At 36.8% G+C, this 19,393-nt stretch overlaps 1 long non-coding RNA gene across 1 annotated transcript; it reads right to left on the reverse strand.

The window, feature by feature from the left end:
• Positions 1-584: 584 nt before the first annotated feature.
• Positions 585-18,198, reverse strand: LOC107076677 (uncharacterized). Its single transcript, XR_001477856.2, has 4 exons — positions 17,873-18,198; positions 17,450-17,613; positions 16,731-16,864; positions 585-843 (listed from the first exon to the last, which is right to left on the reverse strand). It is a non-coding gene; the product is annotated as an uncharacterized lncRNA (long non-coding RNA).
• Between the last annotated feature and the right edge of the window lie 1,195 nt (positions 18,199-19,393).

The following is a 19,393-nucleotide window of genomic DNA, read 5'->3' on the forward strand; positions in this document are numbered from 1 at the left end:
TGTATTGGGTAAACGCTGGAAAACATCAGCTTAAGCATTATATACGACAAAAACTCATCTCTTTTACATTGATTTTGAGTGTAATGTTTTAACTGCCTCTATTCATTAGCATTCACTTTGTGTGTCCTTTCAAATCAGCTTCTAATATCAGTATTAGATTTGAATAAGATTACCTCTTAGGTACAAATTATCACTAGCATGCTCATGCTTTTAGTCAACTAGAAAATACCCTTCCCATGACAGATCTAACATAGTGAAGCCTGAAGAAGGTCAGGTGATGCAGTTAGCACAAAGGTCTTTCACATTTGGAGCCCAACCATCTCACCGAGGAACTTGATCTTGAGCATATCTGAAAGGTGCTGTAGCACTCGAGTTCCAAGAGCATAATGGTTGAAATGACTTTTCAAATCCATCAGGGCGGAAGTGAAGGAGCACTTTGGCTGAGATGCCATGCCAAGCCGCCTGCCCGTACCAGTGCCAGTCTTGTTTGTGATTTATTCAAAATTCTTCTGGCGTGATTTTGGGCAGCAGAAAGGCACAGGTGCAGAATTAGCTGGGTTAACACAGTTAGTGCCGCTTGCTGATTATCATCCTTTCCTCAGACCTTTATTTATTTATTTTCTTGTTGGGTAATTTAGTAAAAGCCCCATCATTTTAATATTGCCACTTAAATGCCATTAAAGAGCCATTAAGTCTGGCAATGCCATATGTTTGTGATGTGTGTCCACAGAGCTCTCTGCGTGGGATCCACTTCTCTCCTCTGCAGTTTACCAGTGGGTGTGAATGGTGGCGGCGTTTCTCCCATCACACTTAACCACTTTTGCAAAGGCCTTCCGTTGTGCACTGCAAAAGTGAAAAGTAAACCATGTTTTTAATTCTGTTTTCTTTTTTCTTCTAAGCAATTACCAGGAAGCTTTAGTTGATTATGTTTGAAAAACGTTAATATAAAGTCCATTCAACATACTGCCTTATTAAATAGAATAAAATGCATGAAGAAAACATAATTTCTAGATGATGTTTAATATACAGCATCCAATTAAGAAGTAGGTGAAGGTTTTAACTTGAAGTTGTAGTACTTGGGAAACTTTGGTACAGTATGGATTTGTTAATTTTTGAGAAATTTACATTTCATTACCAGTTGGATTCAACATCCACTGGATTTAATTATATGCCTTTTTAAGCACACACTGTTCATTTTTTTCCATGAGAATAGTTATCTGAAGAATCTGTCCCCGTAGAAACTGAAATTAATTTGAGCAATATTACACTAAACAGAGTCACATTTACTGGTATTCAACTTGCTATATTTTTTCCTCGTCTATTTTCTCGTTCTTTTGTTCAGTCTCCCAAAGAAATGTCAATTCATGAATTGCCTTATCAAAAGACTCTACATAAAACACATTAATCTCAACTATATAACTTAAAACACATTGATCAGTGGATGAAGCATAATATTGTCACTGTGGCCAAAGCCTGCATCCTGTTAGATCTAAATGCAATCACGGCAATAATTCCACTTGTGGCTGTAATTATATGAGGATGAAAAAAAACATGAGCTTGACAGACTTTCATACAGTTCTCTGATGTTGCTCTTTACATTCAGCATAACCTCAACATACAGTAAATGACCCAGCGAGAAGACTGGAATAGTGGTTTAAAAAGTTTATGAAACATTTACCATGTTCTAGTTTTTTTTGGAGGCTTTATGGAGGACCAGCACTTGATTTGATAGAGGTTCTTAATATTGTGGTTAGGAGGTGTAAGCGCACATCTATAATGCCAGCCTATTTTTGCCTTATGGTCAAGCAATGTGCATTTATGATCATGAGATTGATTAAATGATCAAATATAACAGGCATTTTAGTTTTGATCACATAAGTGTTCATTACACTAAAAATATGTTGTTCTGTGTTTAACCCAATGATTCCATTGTGTGTTGAGACATTAATTTTAAGGAGTGTTTATGCTATTAAAGTATTTGTACTGTATATCCTTTTGAAATAATAAGTAATCAAAGTTTATGACCACACTGAGGTCATTGAGCTCTGTGTAATCATGCTTTGCTGCAACCATGCCAAATTCTCGCCATCCCTTGGCATTTTCTGGCTTCCCTCTTTCTTCATCATGTGAAATGCATGCTCAATTGCATTTACAGTACATATGGAGAGTGACATAGCCAGTCTAGGATTTTCCACTTTTTCTGCGTCTGCTGCATGTTTTTGGTGAAGTGCCACCCAATACATATGGAAGCAAATTCTTTAACATAAGCAGACAATATGTTTCTGTAAAGATCATGATTCATTCTACAGCTGTCCTCGTAACTTACATCAATAAAAGCAAGTGAGCCAGTTCCAGATGCAGCCATGCATGCCCAGGCCATGACATTACCTCCACCAGCCTCACAGATGATGTGGTGTTCCTTAAAACACCTACCAGTTATTTGCTTTCTATGCACTTCCCCATCACTTTAACAAAGAGATGTTGTGGTCTCATCTGTCCAAGAAACGTTTGTGCTCAAACTCTCCTAATTCACCTTTGTGCAGTATTCTGTGGAAAATCCAATCTAACATTTCTCATCAGCACTAAGAACAGAGGTTTACATCTTGGAGCCTTTGCAATTTTGCTGTCACAGTCTTCTGAAAAACAGATTTTGATACTTTCACCCCTGTACTCTGGAGGTTCTTGGCGTTTTCTCCAACAGTTATTTGAGGGTTTCCTTGACAGCTCACCTGTACATGTTTTTCTTGGCTGACCCAGTCTTGGCTGATTGGTAATTATACCTGCAGTTTCTTTCCACTTCAGTATATTTCAAATTGTTGGCTTTGGTATGCTCAATTTCTGTACTATTGTTCTATTTTTCTAAGCTTAAAAATTGCCTGTTTATACATAAAAACATTGGGTTTTATTTTGACTTTTTAACTTCAGTCTGAAGACTGAAATCAAAGAAACACAGACTGAATAAGTGTTCACAGCTCTATTGTGCACCTCATTATTTACAGTAACAACAAATACCTTACCACCTGTCAGTCAACTATCCCAAATTGCTCCTTCAGAATTGAAAGGTTCAGCATTATCAGTTTGTTTAATTTACTCAAAAGAGTAGAACTGTGGTAGGAGTTAGGTACTTATCAATCATGTTTTTTTTTCATGAGAAAAAATGTGAAAAGCCCAGTTTAGATTTCATTGCCTCAATACATGTACATGTGAAGGGCTCTGTATATCTGGGTATACATGTCCTAGAAATTTGTAATAGTAAACATATACATAAATAATTACTAATTTCATTTATCAACACTTTCATAAATATCCACTGGCTCCACATCTTGTAGAATCAGAAAACAGGCAACAGCATAATGCTTGAGTTTTAATTTTCACCACCCACCCAAGGAAGGGCAAGGAATATTGTGGTTTGGTAAAATGGACTGTCAGTAAAGTATCTGTAACTTTGTGGATTCCATTTTATCCAGACTTCACCCTTCCAAATATGCAAACACACACTAATGTAACCCAGGTGAATTAATGCACTTTAAGCATTACAGGTGCGTATAATTATAAAAAAACATACAGAGGAGCAGGGGCAGAGGAGGAAAAATGCAGGTGTGGGTGGGATGATGACATTGCTGTTTAGTCTCATTGCTGTATCTCCTCCTACATTAGTTTAGCATGTGTGGCCCTGAGAAGATTTGGGTTTCAGCCAGGAGTCGACCAGGCAGGAATGGGCTCAGATTCATGGTGGTTTTAGGATGGTTTAAAGCTAACATTGCCTTTTTACTGAGCTGAAAATTCTCCTTGCGAACAAAGAGAGAAAAAAAAACTCCACGCAGATAGCACCCCAGAAATTGAACCCAGACCCTAGTGCTGCAAGGCAGCGATGCTAACAACTGTACCACCATGCTGCCCTATTTGATTAATGCATGGAAATATCTATCTTCCCCTGGAAGTTGTGAAATACATTCTGATATTAATGTTTAAAAATTACTGATTGGCAATGATTGCAGGTACTGTAGGTCATCAGATTTTTCAGAGTTTGGGAGCATATGTTGCTGAATATATGGCATTGGAGAAATAAATATACTTGCTTCAGTAAGAACTATTACTAAGCAATCTGTTTTGTTTTTGTTTTATTGGGTGCCATGGACCAGTAGCAATGCAACCTCTCAGAATAACTACAGGACTGCCAGTATGATTACATTTTCATTAACGAATATTTTCCTTATATCAGAGCAGTCATACTAGCTAATCTTCTGAGTGGTAAAAGCTTTCACTTAACGCTAAACTGTTTTCTGATCTGTCCCCCACTGTGAACAGTCTGCTTCCATTTGTTTTTGTTGGTTTTTTTCCATATGATAATTGAGCTCAAAACCATAGTGTGAAAATCTCCATTTTGCTGGTTTAAAGTAACATCTGGTAGAATTAGGTCTTACACATTCAGGAACAATACGATGTGCAAAATACTGATGAGGTTGAACAGGTCACATTGTCTGTGTAAACAAGTATTCTCTGTCAAACTGGATGAAATGTGAATAAGCAGGACTTTTTTGTGTACTTAAGTGTAGTAAGTTACTGAAGGAATGTGTAAGTTATAATGTAACATATCCAATTTATTTGCCTTTTTTGGCACAATATAAGTCTTTGTGAAATGTACAGTATACCTACTCAAAAATATGCATATTAAGAAAATTGATCACCTCTTTAACAAATGCAAATGAGGATACCTAAAAAACAACAATCACCTTTTCTGATTTCAGCTTTTCTTTAATAACTTTGCACCTGCTGCTAAGATTGAAAACAACCTTACACTTTTCTTTTTTTTAAGGTTATTTGGGTGTCATCACCCTTAACAATGACAGCACTGTAGCTGAATTTAAGGACAAAATAACAACAGCAGCACATAGACTGCAAGAGCACAATGCATCTGACCAAAACTGTTTTGTTACATTGAAAAAAATACTTCTACTTTTTTGTGTTGCTCTAAACATTCCCTTTCATTGCTCACCTGTAAATGTACAGTATGTATGCCTTTGTAGGTATAGAGTATATGGAGACAGAATTTGTTTTGTAGTCTGTCTTCAGTACTGAAATTGGAACTACAACCCGACAAAACAAAAAAAAACAGCTTTTGTAATATTAAGAAAAGGTGCAAAACTTCAGTACACTGTGACAAAACAGTTTCAGAGTGTTCTGAAGCTGTTTAGGCACAAGACCAGCAATGTTACCTTCGCTCTAGACACAGTGTGGAATTAAAGTGAATCCCAAACACTAACAGGCCACTCTGTCAAGACTCCTACATGAATTATATATAATTCAATGGAGCCTCCGATTTAAAGACCTGATGTTAGTGCAAAACATGACATGGGGGGTGCTATCCTGTGGAGGCTGATGCCAAGCCTTCATTACCAGAAATGGTGCCTTTATTTTCTCAAAGAAGCACATCTTTTACAGATCACGATCCAAACATTTTCCTCAGTCCCAAATTTTCAGTCCTGGTCAGAGTACATAGCATCAATATAGTTCCCAAATTAACAGTATATTCATTTCTTAAATTAGATTTTACGTGTATTAAATGTAAAATATGAATCCACTGATATGAAATATAAGGTGTAATAATTTGATGTTGAAATTTAATGTTCATGCTTGAGAGAAGTACAGTTGGATAGATTCTTTTGCAAATGGCTATGCTGAAGTAAAACGTACAGACTGCCCAGATTAGTATGCCAAAAATGAATCTGCACAGCCCCAACAGATTTTCTGCAGCTAAGGAACTAATCCTTCAATCTCCAAAAATTTCTGAGTAGTTATAAAGGTTATTGTAAATGTAGCACAGGTGCAGAAGTTAAGCTATAACTAAAATGTAATTATATAAGCAAAATGTCCTGATAAATCTGATGGTAATAATTTCTGCTTTCTTAGATAAGAACTTAATAATAGGAGAATAGTAAAAGTAAAATTGTAACTATGAAGGGTTCAGGACAGGATGATAAAGTACTGTTTAAGCATCTAATGGAATGGAAATCAACTAGGTGAATACACACAGTTATCACTGCAAAGAGTCCAGGATCACACTGGTTTTTAATTACATGCTATTGTTGTCTTTTTTAAAGGTAAAGAGTAAAACATTATGCGCTGAAGTAATATATTTATTTTCATACTATAACAGAAACATTTTACATGTGGTATCAACTGTAATAAGAGCACTTATAAATCAGTCACAAATACTGATTATTTGTATCTTCAATATTTTTAAAAGAAAACTCAGCAAATAATGAAAAAGATAACCTTTTACAATCTACCCCCTACTCATTTTTTATTTATATTACAAAACCAGAACCTGAACGTCTTCCTTGCTGTCAACTTTATTATTAATTATTATCATTATTAATCCTTTCTTCTTTATTTCTTATGGAAGGCAGTCACATCACATGAAGCAACTAATGTGTGAAAATGAATCTATTTTAAAAGTTGATCTAACTTACCAATTGCTACAGTCTGTTACTGTTCTTCTGTTACAACAACCACTGAAGCATCAGTTCTCCTCACTATTAATAGTATGCTGCCTTACAACAAGTATTTTTTCTTATAACCAGTACATTAGCTTTACTAGTTATAAGTAATATACAGTATGGGAATATATTCACTATGGTTTGTTATTATCTGTAGGTCACATCAACAGAGTTAATAAAATGCAAGTGCTGTGCTAGGAAAAATGAAATATGAATGAAATAGTGAGAATTAAGACAGACAGATAAGACAGTTTACAGATAGTATGGATTCAAAAGAGTAGTGAGAACATAATTGTGGCATTCCATTGTTTATTTGTGAATAAGAGCAATAATCACACAAATTGCTAGGTTGAGAATTCAGAACATTAGTGTAACATACTGTAGTTTAAGAGTGACTGAAGAATGTAATTGAGAGCTTAGAGACCACAGGTGCTGTTACATTTTTTAATTTGCTTCAGTCCCTGTTGAACAAAGTTTAGATATATTATGCTGTTAAAAAATTGGAGAATATCACAACTGAATATACCGTAATAAAATTTGTGCTTACAAAAAAATATTTAAAGTAATACAGTAATAAAGTAATAATAGTTAAAGTAATATGTTCTGAATGGTTTGCAAGCCCAGCAATTGGTGTGAAATCCTGTTTTATCCTTTATTTTCAAAGAGGCTAGGCCTTTTGTGAATTCTTTGTTTATAGGTATGATTCTATTTGCAGCTTATCCATTTGTCCAAATTGCACTGACTTTGGTTGTCCAAGGCACCCAAGTTTATCCTAAAAATAAGATTTGGGAGGTAACAGAATAATATACATTTTTCTCTTCTCTTCTAAATCAAGCTTCAGGCATTTACTGTATACAGTATCTGCAATCCATCCCCTGAATAAAGGAGGATTTTTAGCAGTGCTTAAATTAGATCATCTTCTCAATAGAGATCTGACAGTTTTCAATCAGCACTTAGAGTACTTTGATCAGCATTGGATTTAATTTAAAACTGTCCATAAAAATCAAATTAATAGTATTAAGTGTTATCAAGTGACCTTCATTAATCAGTTGCCTTTAATTGTTTGTAAATCCTATTAAAAATATTTCTAATGCATATGCCATAACTCTTTTGTGTTGACTGCAATATAAAGTATGAAACAAACAGAAACTCTAACTCAAAAAACTAAGAAACTTAAACTGGTAATTGTGTTATGTGCATGATGTTATGTATCTAAAAGCGACAAAATATTTATATATAGGTATTAATATTTAACTACTGCTGCATTGTAACTCGTTTTATTGTTGTTTCCATGTCATAACAGAATGAAAAATGTAAAACATTAGTTATTTGATATGTTTGCTTCCATTTAGCACTCTGCTTTCGATCACTTATCATTGCTTACTGTATCTGTTTGAAAGTGCCCATTTGCTAATTAGTACTTTAATTTCTGTTTTAATTTTCACTTGAATTACAGCACTAATCATTCGGGGCAGACATGCTCTGTTCATGATTCAAAACAGGTGTGTGGGTTAACTTTCTGGCTAATCAAATTAGATAAATGTACACCAGATTTACTGAGGAAAGATAATTGGTATTTGTCAGCTGACTGGAGCAAACACAGGATATGGCTGCTTAAACCTAGCTAAGAATTAGCATATAAAGTTACAAATAGAACATTTTTGTTACCTGATGCTGGCCAGTCCCTTTGTGTGAAGATTTAGATCCTGCAGTTGATTCTTGTTCTGTCTCTATGGTTTTTACCACAAATTTGACAGATTTTTAATTTAAAGTACAGATATGAAATCCTTCTGTTGATTAGTTACTAATGTCCAGCCAGGCCAGATGGTCCAAAGAACCTGGCATAATTCGTAATGCTTCTCATGGAAATACATTCAACATAATATAACCAGAATAAACTGTTGTTTCTAAAACCTGTGAACATTTTAAAATATAGCGGGGGGGGGGGGGGGACATCTTCTCCTAGTGTCTAGGTGTCTATTTCTACTTTACTGTATGTGTGTGATATCCTTTTATAAAGTGACTTGTAATGAAAGAAAAGAGGACAGTTTCAGACATAATCTTTTTTATTACCTTTTTGCCCAAAGTGATAATACACTTACTTACCTTTTCTAATACTTCATGCATGCCTCTGTATAGTAAGAAGCAGCTGGATAAAGTGAGGACCTTAATCCGTTCACTTGATATTGTAACTCAAAATTTTGTTTCAGAGTGTTCTAAAGATGTTTAGACATGGACGATAGCAGTGCTGCCTAGCTCTAGGCACAGTGAAGAGCTTCATGGTATTTCTGCAAAGTATTACCACATAGTGTCTTTGTCTACAAATCGCAAACCATACAATTTCCCCACACCCCGTCTCAATATCCCAACATGGAGTCTTGTACTGAGAAACAGCAGGGGGCTGAATATTTTCCACTGCATCATCATCATCCTGAAACAGCACTTTGACAGCATGTTTGCAAATGTGAGTGTTTTGTTATATACAGTAAGTAATCAATATTTCATGGCTAAAGACTCAGTCAATGCTTTTCTTTCCATAGTTCAAATTAATGAACATTTTACTGGAATTTCTAACCACAACACAGAACTGTAGCTGAAGACCATTTTTTCGTTTTCTATTGACCCCTGTTAATGCAGTATTATGGTGAAAAAAACAAATTATAAGCACCAGTGGAGTTTTCAAAATCTCGAGCACAAAGGCAAGACTGATAAATCATTTCTGCCAAAGTTTAGGTTGCCATTACAAAACATTTTTTTTTTCAATCGGGAAAATAAAAGAAGAGCAATGCACTTAAATGCATGACTCAGCAGGGAAACCAACCAGCAGGAGGCAATATGTGTGCCCGTATCAGGAAATCACAAAAATATAAAAGGCTAGGATTAAAGAAAATGTCTTTAGTTAAAGAAATGTCTTTAGGTTAAAGAAATGTCTTCAACCGACGCGTAGAGAGACTAATGTAAATAGAAACATTCCCATGTTCTACGGACAGATGCTTCAAATAACAGCCCGAAATTATCTTGATCTCTGTATGTGATGATTCAATATGACACAAACAGAGCTAGTTGTAGTCTGTCAAGACACCTGAAAGCTCTTTGCAATAATAAGTAGTTGCTAGTCTTGCAGAGATTTTAAGATGGGAAAAAGTGTTGAGAAGGGCTTAGGTTTCCACACGGAAAATGTCTGAAGATGTAGAGCAGGTTAAAGTTTAAACAGGTTCTGTCAGTCTGGCATATGTCATCATTTTTGTGCCTTCTACTGCACTTTCTTTGGCTTATTCAGAGCTCAACAACAGTGTTTGTGACTCAAGGATGGTGTCAGTGTTAACACACAGTACATTTAAATACTGTCAGTACTATACTGAGACTGGAAAATCTTATCATTGGTTTTCCATTTCCTGTATTTAGCTATCTACTAAAAAGAAGAGTATTAAATAGATTTTATTCAGAGATTGCGTACCAGGGTAGCCAGTCTCTTACAGCTAACAGTGTTCAGCAGGTGTGACATTGGCTGTACAGCTAGTGATTTGCAAACAAGCCTAACTGAAAAATCAATATGTCAATGTGGACTGATTTACCATTTGAACAATGGTCCTGCTGGATATAATCTGGCACATGTTGATAGCTATCAGTCACCTGTGGTTGTCAAATTAAGGGTTATCTTTATTGAACTGCAACCAAGCCTTTGAGTTTTAGCAACAGGTAGTGATTATCACTTGCTGGAGCCCTAGGCATCCTATGACCTTATTCTGCCTCACTGCAGGGAGCCTGATTGTATTCCTCATGTTTTTAATAGTTTATAGACCATGAGAGCTGCCACAGATGAAATAAGGGAGTAATGTACTGATTGCTGTAATCGGCTTAGGACAGTATGCTTTACGTGGCGAGTTTCCATCTTAGTCTAAACTGACACAAAGGAATAAAAGCAATGTTTCCAGAGACAGTAATGCAGAATTTGAATAGTGCTCACAAACAGGATTAAATCACTTTAAAGTTGCAAACTGTTTTTTTTTCCTGTTTTTATCTCCAAAGACCTCGTCCTTTTCTTCCAGGCCGCCCTCGCTTATCCCCCAGACCTGTCAAAACTATCCAGGTGACAACTACCCTCCCCTATAGCAATGCCTAGAGGAAGGATCAGCAATGCTTTGACAGCAACCAGCAACTTCAGAGAGTTCCACCCCAGTCTCTCAGGCCCATGGCCCATGCGATTCAGTGATAAAGTCCAAATACATGACAATAAGAAAGGAAAGAATCCTCTGAAACTAGGGTGGAGAATGCACTGGCCACTGATATCTGTAGCAGCAGTAATTTCAGGCTGCCAAAACTGCCTCTGCCTCACTGATACAGCCAGTCATACGTCTTCATTCAACAAAACATCCCCTCTTGTACGGGCTATTTCTTCTCAAAATATAGGATACAGCTGAATAGACCCCACCCCCAAAACACAGCCACATCCAAACACTCCCATTTGAAAAAAGGGGGCACAGAGCACACCTGGGTGGTGTCAGAGAGACCCATTGGGAAATGTCTCAGAGTAATCACACAATTTCTGTGAGTAAAGATAAAGTGGATCGGCTGATAGTCCAGGTTGTTAGAGGCTAGCTTGAATTTATTCCACACAGTAATCCCAGGGTCATCATCTACTGTACCAGAGGCACATCCCTATTCCAGATGCCACTCATCACCAGCAGGTTATACAGCATGAGGATCTCAATAGTTGGACAGAACAGAACAGCCCTGGTGTTATTGCCTCTTTCACTCAATTTTCTAAACAAGGGCTGAAATAGAAGATCTCAGGAAACCCCATAAGCATGCATTGATGTAAAAGTCACTAAATAATAGTGTGATTGGAGTTCCTGTAATAACCCAAGATTTTTATGCTTGCACATATTTGCTGGTGAAGCACCCAAAGGTGGCAGGGAAGACTAAGACCAGTTAATTTTATATCTGGAAAGCATGCTGGAAACACTGAAAAGACAATGTGAGTAAGGGAGGGATTGAGCAACAAAAAAACTGAATGTCATCATATTCTTAATACCAATTGGGGAAAAAGGTGTTAAATTGCTGGATTTCTAGTAAAAACCAAACTAGAATGTACAGTATATTATCTATGCATCCCAGTCAAGATGTCACAAGCTCTCCAATCATATTACCTTATAGAGAAGTGGCATTCAACAATGTCTTTAAAAGGAGTTAATAATGAAAGTTAAAGATGAAGATACAGCCCCCACTCCCCCCTACAAATTCACCTGCTACCACATCACTATAAATACAAGTCAGACTTTCCTCCTCCTGCGACTGCTGCTTGGCAGTCCTCCACCAGCCTCATTCCACGGATATTCCTGCTTCCCCTAGGCTCCCCTTTACTCCGGGGAGACAGACACCTTTTTCACATGGCCAGGTGTCTCCCATTCGGCCAGGCTGGATAAAACCAAGGACCTTGAAATCACTTTCACTAAATACAGGACTTGCCTGAACTAGTGAAACTCCCCCCCCCCCTCCCCCCCAAAAAATGGAAGATCACATTATACCCCAGAGATGGTTTTGTGTATTTTATGTTTATATGATGCAAGGGAAGTTCCCATTAGCCTTGAACTCTGTCTTAAATTGTGTAGAAATAATGGTAATGAAGCGTGTCAACTTTAATAAGCGCATCTCCCGGCACTGCATGGAAATTTATCTAAATATTTGTTTATGAGGCTTACTGGCATTAAATCTTCTTGGCACTCCATTATGGTTCAGGTTCATTGATGCCAGTGATTTATTTAACTAAAAAGAAGCACTGAAAAGTGGAAAATTACCTTCAAAAAATAATTTTGTATACAGTATATGTGCTAAATTTAGCTGACACATGTGATGCTCCTGTGGTTTTAAAGTAGAATGTAGACCATTAAACAAACGTTAACTAAAAATATGGCAAAAAATATCCTAGTCAGGTAGACAAACTAATCTGAGAGAGAATCAGATGGAATGATCAAATCTAGTTTCACATATTGAATTATGAAATCTAGTTTCGCATATTACAAATAGAATAAAAAAACTAATTTAAAAACTGTTAAATGATCAGTGCCTTGCCTAATAGATTTTGGAACAAACACTTCAGTTTCACATTTTCGAATGATAATGCATAATAAATGATTTGAATGACAATAGCAACGTTTTGGAGCACATCATATTAAATTGTTTTTGGAATGCCATTCTATGGAGTTGCACACTTTTTATCAGCTCAAAAAATTACAAAATCAGTGGATTCATCCACAAATTTTGATGGATTTCTATGCCTCTACGAGAATGACTATATTAACAAAAAATAATTTCAGGTTTACAATTTTACAAACACTCAATTCAGTGCGCACAAGATATTGTCACTGGGGAAAACATTTGCACAACTCGTAGTTTTTGCACACACAGGCCATTAAGAATTAGAGGGAACATTGCTAGCACCCTGGACAGGGTGTACCCTGCCTTGCAACTGGTGCTGGCCGAGATACAGTAGCTTCGGCTGCCCCGCTACCCTGTATTAAATAAAGCAATTAGAAAATGGTTGGATTGACGAATGATCCTGGAGGACTGAAGAGAACTTATATTTTAGTCCTAAGTGAACTTAAATTACTAAATGTAATAAACCACCAGTTTAATTTATCACAATGGAATTATTTCAGATCTTTAGAAATTGGTGATTTGATGGTGATGAATTGGTGCTCTTCAGGACAAGGTTGGAGATACTTGGTGTGGACTATTTATAATTTTACCTTCACACTGGTACTAAACATCAAACATAGTTAATGAAACTGTCAATGTAGAAAGGTAAGCCGATGAACAGATGAAAGGGCACAATGTTTTCCTGAATTTATGCCAGCTGATATGTTGTCGTTATTACATCTTACACTTTGACATTTTGTGAAAAACACTTTGTTCTTGTGCAATAGCATCATTGACATCTGATCAACAAAAGTCTTTCTTTTCCTTCATTTTCTCTCATACCCACTTTAACTTCCAATCCCTCAAACACTAAGTTCCTTCAGCAAGGCTTTAAGAACTCAGAGAATAACTTTTAACATTTAAGTGTAATATGAAAGGGGGGGTTTGGAAATGAAACTTACTTAAAAAATGAAAAAGAAAATGAGCTGAAAAAATGAATACAAGAATGCAAAAACACAACTTATTGACCTACTGTATAAAAGTTTGTCTCTGTGGTCACAGAATTAATCACAATGTGTAAAAATGCCATACTTACAATCAATCTTTTAGGCCTGGCGTTTGTTTTGTTAGTGTGTCTATTATATGGAGATAACACAGCAGAATGACTTTGGAAGGCATGGCTTATGTGACCTTAGCACACAGATTAAATAATAGCTTATGTGGTCTGTTACCTGGTGTGTAAACAGCCCCTCCAAATGCCTTTGGGTTGAGAAAGGATAATGCACAAAGAATCCATAAATTCTGTGCGCTCTATGACTTGACATTGATAACTATAATTCAAGGACTGTTATTAGAGTGAAAGCAAGCCTCCAGCTGATTTGAATTTCTATGGCTTCAGAAGGTTTAATACAGAAGCCACTTCAAGCCCATTCGAAAGACGTACATATTCTGATTGCAAGTAAAGTGAACATGTCTGCATGTTAAACATCACGATGAGAGACTTAGATATTTAAACAGCTAAATATTTGCATATCGTTTAAAAATTAAGTGGATTTGAACAGTGTAAGTTTTCCCACTTAAATACAGGTTTCACATAATTACCATTGATTGCCACAGTGGGTTTAAAAAGTTTTCATTTCAATGTGACCTAGATGTGTATGATGCTATGCATTATTTCTAAGCTGTTTGCAGTTTGTTAGAGTGGTCCTTGGAATTCTCGAAAGGTGCTGCATAAATATTTCAATTTCCACAATTTTGTTTTATGCAGGTGCTTGGTAATAATATAAATTGACCAAATAAAGGAGATACCCACATCTTAAAGCCTTGATGCAGTACAAGTCTTATTACCCTTTCAGTCTCCTATTAATTTATATCCCTTTAGCATAATGCATTACTTAATTAAATGATAATTTATGATAGCTGGTGAAAAACATTGAAGAAAAAAGTCATTGAAGCCGAAATCCACCTCTGGCAATTGAACAGAAGTATCTTATATCTGAGGTCTTAGTAGACAAAGGCTTTGCTGTTGTAATTGGTTCCGTCATTCACACTACATCCTACGGTATATGGAACTGCGAGCATGCCAGTGAAGCTTTATTGAGTCCACTCATGTATGCCTTGATTTGCTTAGTTCACCTATGTTACTTAATTTAGTTTTTTTTTGTGGGAGCAAATGTAATGCGTCATTGTTCTTGCTTCAATTTAGTTTCATGATTGAAGGAAATTGAAATGCTATTAAGCACAAGACGTATAAATCATTTGTAAGACGTGCAAACAGGACAACAACCTTCATAAACAACCCCAAATCAATACAGCATGATAACAGTTAATGAAGAAGCCTTTGCCCACAGCACAGTGATTAAGCCTTCTCAATGGGAGCAAAAATGTTTGTGAAAGAACCTTGCAAAATACACAAAATCCACCATAAAATAAATCTCCCAGAATCCACAAGAAATTTACATTAGAGTTTTATATGGTCTAGTCAATACTTGTATAGTATCATATATGGTAGTTACTTAGTATTTATATGAGATAAAAGTAGAAGGAATGGCTCTGGGACTTACAAAAGTAATTGCTAGTCCCAGGATGGACAGTATATTTTCAGCAAACATTTAAGGCAGGAAACACAACTATTTTTAAACTTGGCATGTTTTTTTAAAAAAGAAGAGAATGCACATTTGCCCTTCTTTTAACAAGGACTACTACAGTATGTTCTTACTAGCATTATCTGGAGTATTTTGGCATGTCCCCAAACACAGCAGAGGATGGAGTCGATGAGATTTCAATCAGGTGCTTAAAATCGCGTAGCTGATTTGGCAAGAGACTGCCAAGGTCAAAAGAAAAGAGCTGGGGTGGGGAAGGAGGGTCCATGGACCCAACAGACAGCCAATTCCTTATGGACTTTCAAAGAAACATCTCTGGATCAATAAACTACTGGCAATCAAACAAGTAAGATACCAGATAACCCGGCTGAACCTTTCCCTGTTTTGTTTATGACCTTCTTATGCCCATGGAGCCTCTGTACTGAACTTTATTGCTCTTCTTAGCAGCCCTAACAGTACACACATACAGAATGTGCTCGGCACTGTCTTAAAAAAGCAGCTACTGTAGATCAATTGATGAATTGATGATGACTGACGATTGAGCACTCTTAAAATGAAGGCCCCTTCTCACTTCTTCAGAGTGAGTTTTTTAAACTGTTTTTGTGCTAGCGGTAACAAAAGTGCTTACATTAATATTGACTGCTTTGTTGGAAGAAGGGACGTTCTCCACCCACAGCACTTGTGTGGTCTTCAAAGAGGGTATTGGAGTTTTTTCACAGCTACAGTAGCATCTGTCTAGGTATCAGCGCAAAGTGAACAGATATCAGACAGCTGCACCATTTATTAGGCTGGAAATTCCCAGAGGTGACCAACAGCTCATATGATCATGTGGTATACAAAAGGCAGACAGCAAGGATCAGATCAAAGCAATATCACGTGGCCTTATAAAGATTCATGTCATTTGCTGAGTGTAGTAGTGCATTGCACTTAGGGATTTAGTGGGAGTATATTTAGTTGGATATAAAGTGGTATTAAAAACTCTCTTCTATCAAAAACATTAGTTTGTTCATTTTGTGCCTTACAACTTTGTTTAGAACAATAGTAGTCGTGGAAGACTTTCAATTTTCTTTACAACAAAATTATTAATGGAAGACTGAAAAAACCCTATGACCTTAATCTGTATTCGCTGACCAGTGGATTGTGTTATTGCTTAACCTTCATGAATTGATTGTGCTCAAGCTGGCGTCAAGACTAACTACTACTAGTTTTGACTAAACATTTAGAGTGCTACTTAATACTCCCACTTTTGTGTGCCATCATGCACTGCATATAGCAGGGCTCATCTCTGCTACATTAGTGTTGCATTAATTGATCAACGAAAGAACGATAAAGACAAAAACAATAAACATCAATAAATATCTGTGCAGGAGTGGCCACAGTGTCAGCTATATTCTCCATTACATCAGTACTGATAGATGAGCTGCCAGTAATATCAAATGTGTAATTGTGTCAGTTTTTATAGCCAGAGGCTTTGTTATTGATTGCTGACCTGTGCAGTTGGAGTTACATTCTAAGCTAATGATACTAGAGTTGATGAGGGTGATGTGGTGTCTTCGGAAGATGGATCCGTAAAGCATGCCAAGATCTCCTTCTGGTTCATTGCTCTTTGCCTCTGAAGGAGAACTGGAGGGTGATGAAAGGGAGTTTGTAACAATTTATACATCCAAAAGGCCTTAAAGACTATAGTCTTTATCTATACAGTATTTTATACACGATATATAAATAACATTTCCTTCTGGAAATAAAACACAAAAGTAAACAGAAGTGAACCTGGAAACATTTTTTTTTTTCCTGTTTGGGTCAGGGTTTATTTTGAACCGACTTTTAACAACAGCCATCTGCCTATTGGCTAGTCTGTGACTTGTTCTCAGTTGAACTACTGTAAGCTGTGCACATTTTAATGTTTTAGTTCAGGATGGCGATCGTGATGCAACGGTTTTGAATGGCCCCAGCTGCCTGTCTAGTGCAGGATAAGACACACCCGGAGCTCCCCAGTTTGATGAAGGTTTTGAAGGAAGCGATTGACTGGAAGAATGTTGAACTCTTCCATTTCACTGTGTCTCACAACAGATAGATGCCGGTCAAGATCGCGTGAAAACACATGCCATTATCGTGTTTTCATCTCATCACGTTGAAGTTTCACGAAACTTTGTGCGGGGGGGGGAGGTCCTTTCTGGCGCTATCGAGTCTGATTTTAACTCCACATACCTTCTATGGCCGTGTTCCAGTATGCACACTGGAGTCTGCATGGGCGCAGGGTGACCCATTTCTAACTTTGTGTCTCACAATTCGCCCTTCTGTGAAGTCCGCACCGGAGCGCACTCCGCTGAAGGGAATTAACCTTGCGGAATGGTGACGTTTCGTGTTGTAGCCTGTCAAAGCGGAGAGAAGTGGCCATGAAGAACACAATATTATAGTATTCGTAAAAATGAACTTTTTTTGCAGTTTTAAAACTTTGCAATTATAATATTTCATGTAAAAACAAAAATGTATGCTACTTTAGATTCATCGGTATGTATTCTTGGTAAGTTTTGACGTAAAGCTTTTATTTCGTCACCTCACCAAAGAATATTGTTTTTTAATAGCACACATATTTAATAGTACAAAGCTTTGAGGTATTGGCAAGTTTACCTTATTTAGTATATTTTGAATGAACGCGTTGTATTCCTCGTACTGTCGTTTTTGTACGGGGACAGACGACATTCAATGCATTTAGTAGTACAAAGCTTTTAATAAACAGAGAGCGGTATTGCAAAGTTTTCCTTCGCCCTTTTAGAGTCGAGCCTGCTCAACATGAATGATGAACGCGGTGTGTCACTACTTCTGTGCAGGTATAGACGAGATGAAATTCTATATTCATTAAAATGGCGAGCGGAGAATGAACACTGCTTTAAAAAACTGTCTTCCGACATGCACTGCACCTCAGCCACCGAAGAAGCATCAACAACAGAAAACACTTTGCCCCTGCGCTGTGTAACCAGTGAGTGACGTCACGCGAGGTGCCCCGTCACCCTTTTTAGAACCTTGCCCTAGAATGCTCGCGCACCTTGAGGACCACAACTGCGCTACGTCACAGAAGCGCGGACGTGGAGGAGGGGCTTAGGGTGCAGTGTGAGCAGTGCGAAAAGTGAATGAAGTCAGTTTCTAAGTGATCATATTGATCAAGCAGAATTTTAGGTCAATAATGGGTTAAACATAAAAGTTTTACGCTTTCTCCGTTAGCCTGGGGAATGGTATAAAGATGAAGAGTTAGGTACAATAAATCTGTCAAGCGCTACCCTCATTAAAATTGTAAGGGATACTGCATCTAAAATTCAAAATATGATTTAAATCTATACATTTCTCTCATTATTGAGAGAAAATGGTCTGTCTGACATGATTCCATCAATGTCTGTGACATGTTGCTAGAGGCTATTCACAGAACACATGCCACTACAGAACATTTGATATTTAGCACCATTTAAAATCATCGTTTGGTAAATCTAGTGGTTATAAAGTTTTGGATTCTTTTGGATTATGAATTTACTTTTTAACACATCTTCCCTTGGGATACGTTATTTAAATAGAGCAAAGAGAAGAAAGTCAATTACCGGTAAAAAGGAAAGTAATAATGTAAATAGGAGATCAAATAATTAAGCTTCCTTTTGTCATGGGACAATACCAACGCCTCTATATTTGAAGCCAACTTAAGATGATTTGAGATATATGTTAATGGAATTTCTTTGCAATTATAACACGTATGGAAATATCATGCTCAATCACTGTTTTTTGTTGGTATCTCCTGTACTGTTTTTTTCCAAAGCCCTGTGTATTTACCTGTATTGCCTAATGGATGTAGCTCACACTACGGACCACTGGCTTATCAAAGTCTTAAATGAGATGGTGTCAGTTTCTGCTGTTTACTAGGAAAATAAAATCTACCCTTGCTTACCAACCAGCATATAGTATACCTGGTTACCAAAATGCTATTTTATTTTTCATCCTATAAATTTACCACTTTCAGATTCCTGTGTACACATACCTTGTAACCTGAGACGTACAGTACTGTAGGAGTAGCCAAATATTTCATTCTGTATACTTTACACAGTAACCAAGCACTGTGGTGTCCTTAAGTGAAACTAAAAAGACAAATGTAAAAAGCTCAGAAAAGGC

Source organism: Lepisosteus oculatus, chromosome 5 (assembly GCF_040954835.1).
Source record: "Lepisosteus oculatus isolate fLepOcu1 chromosome 5, fLepOcu1.hap2, whole genome shotgun sequence".
NCBI classification, from domain to species: Eukaryota; Metazoa; Chordata; class Actinopteri; order Semionotiformes; family Lepisosteidae; genus Lepisosteus; species Lepisosteus oculatus.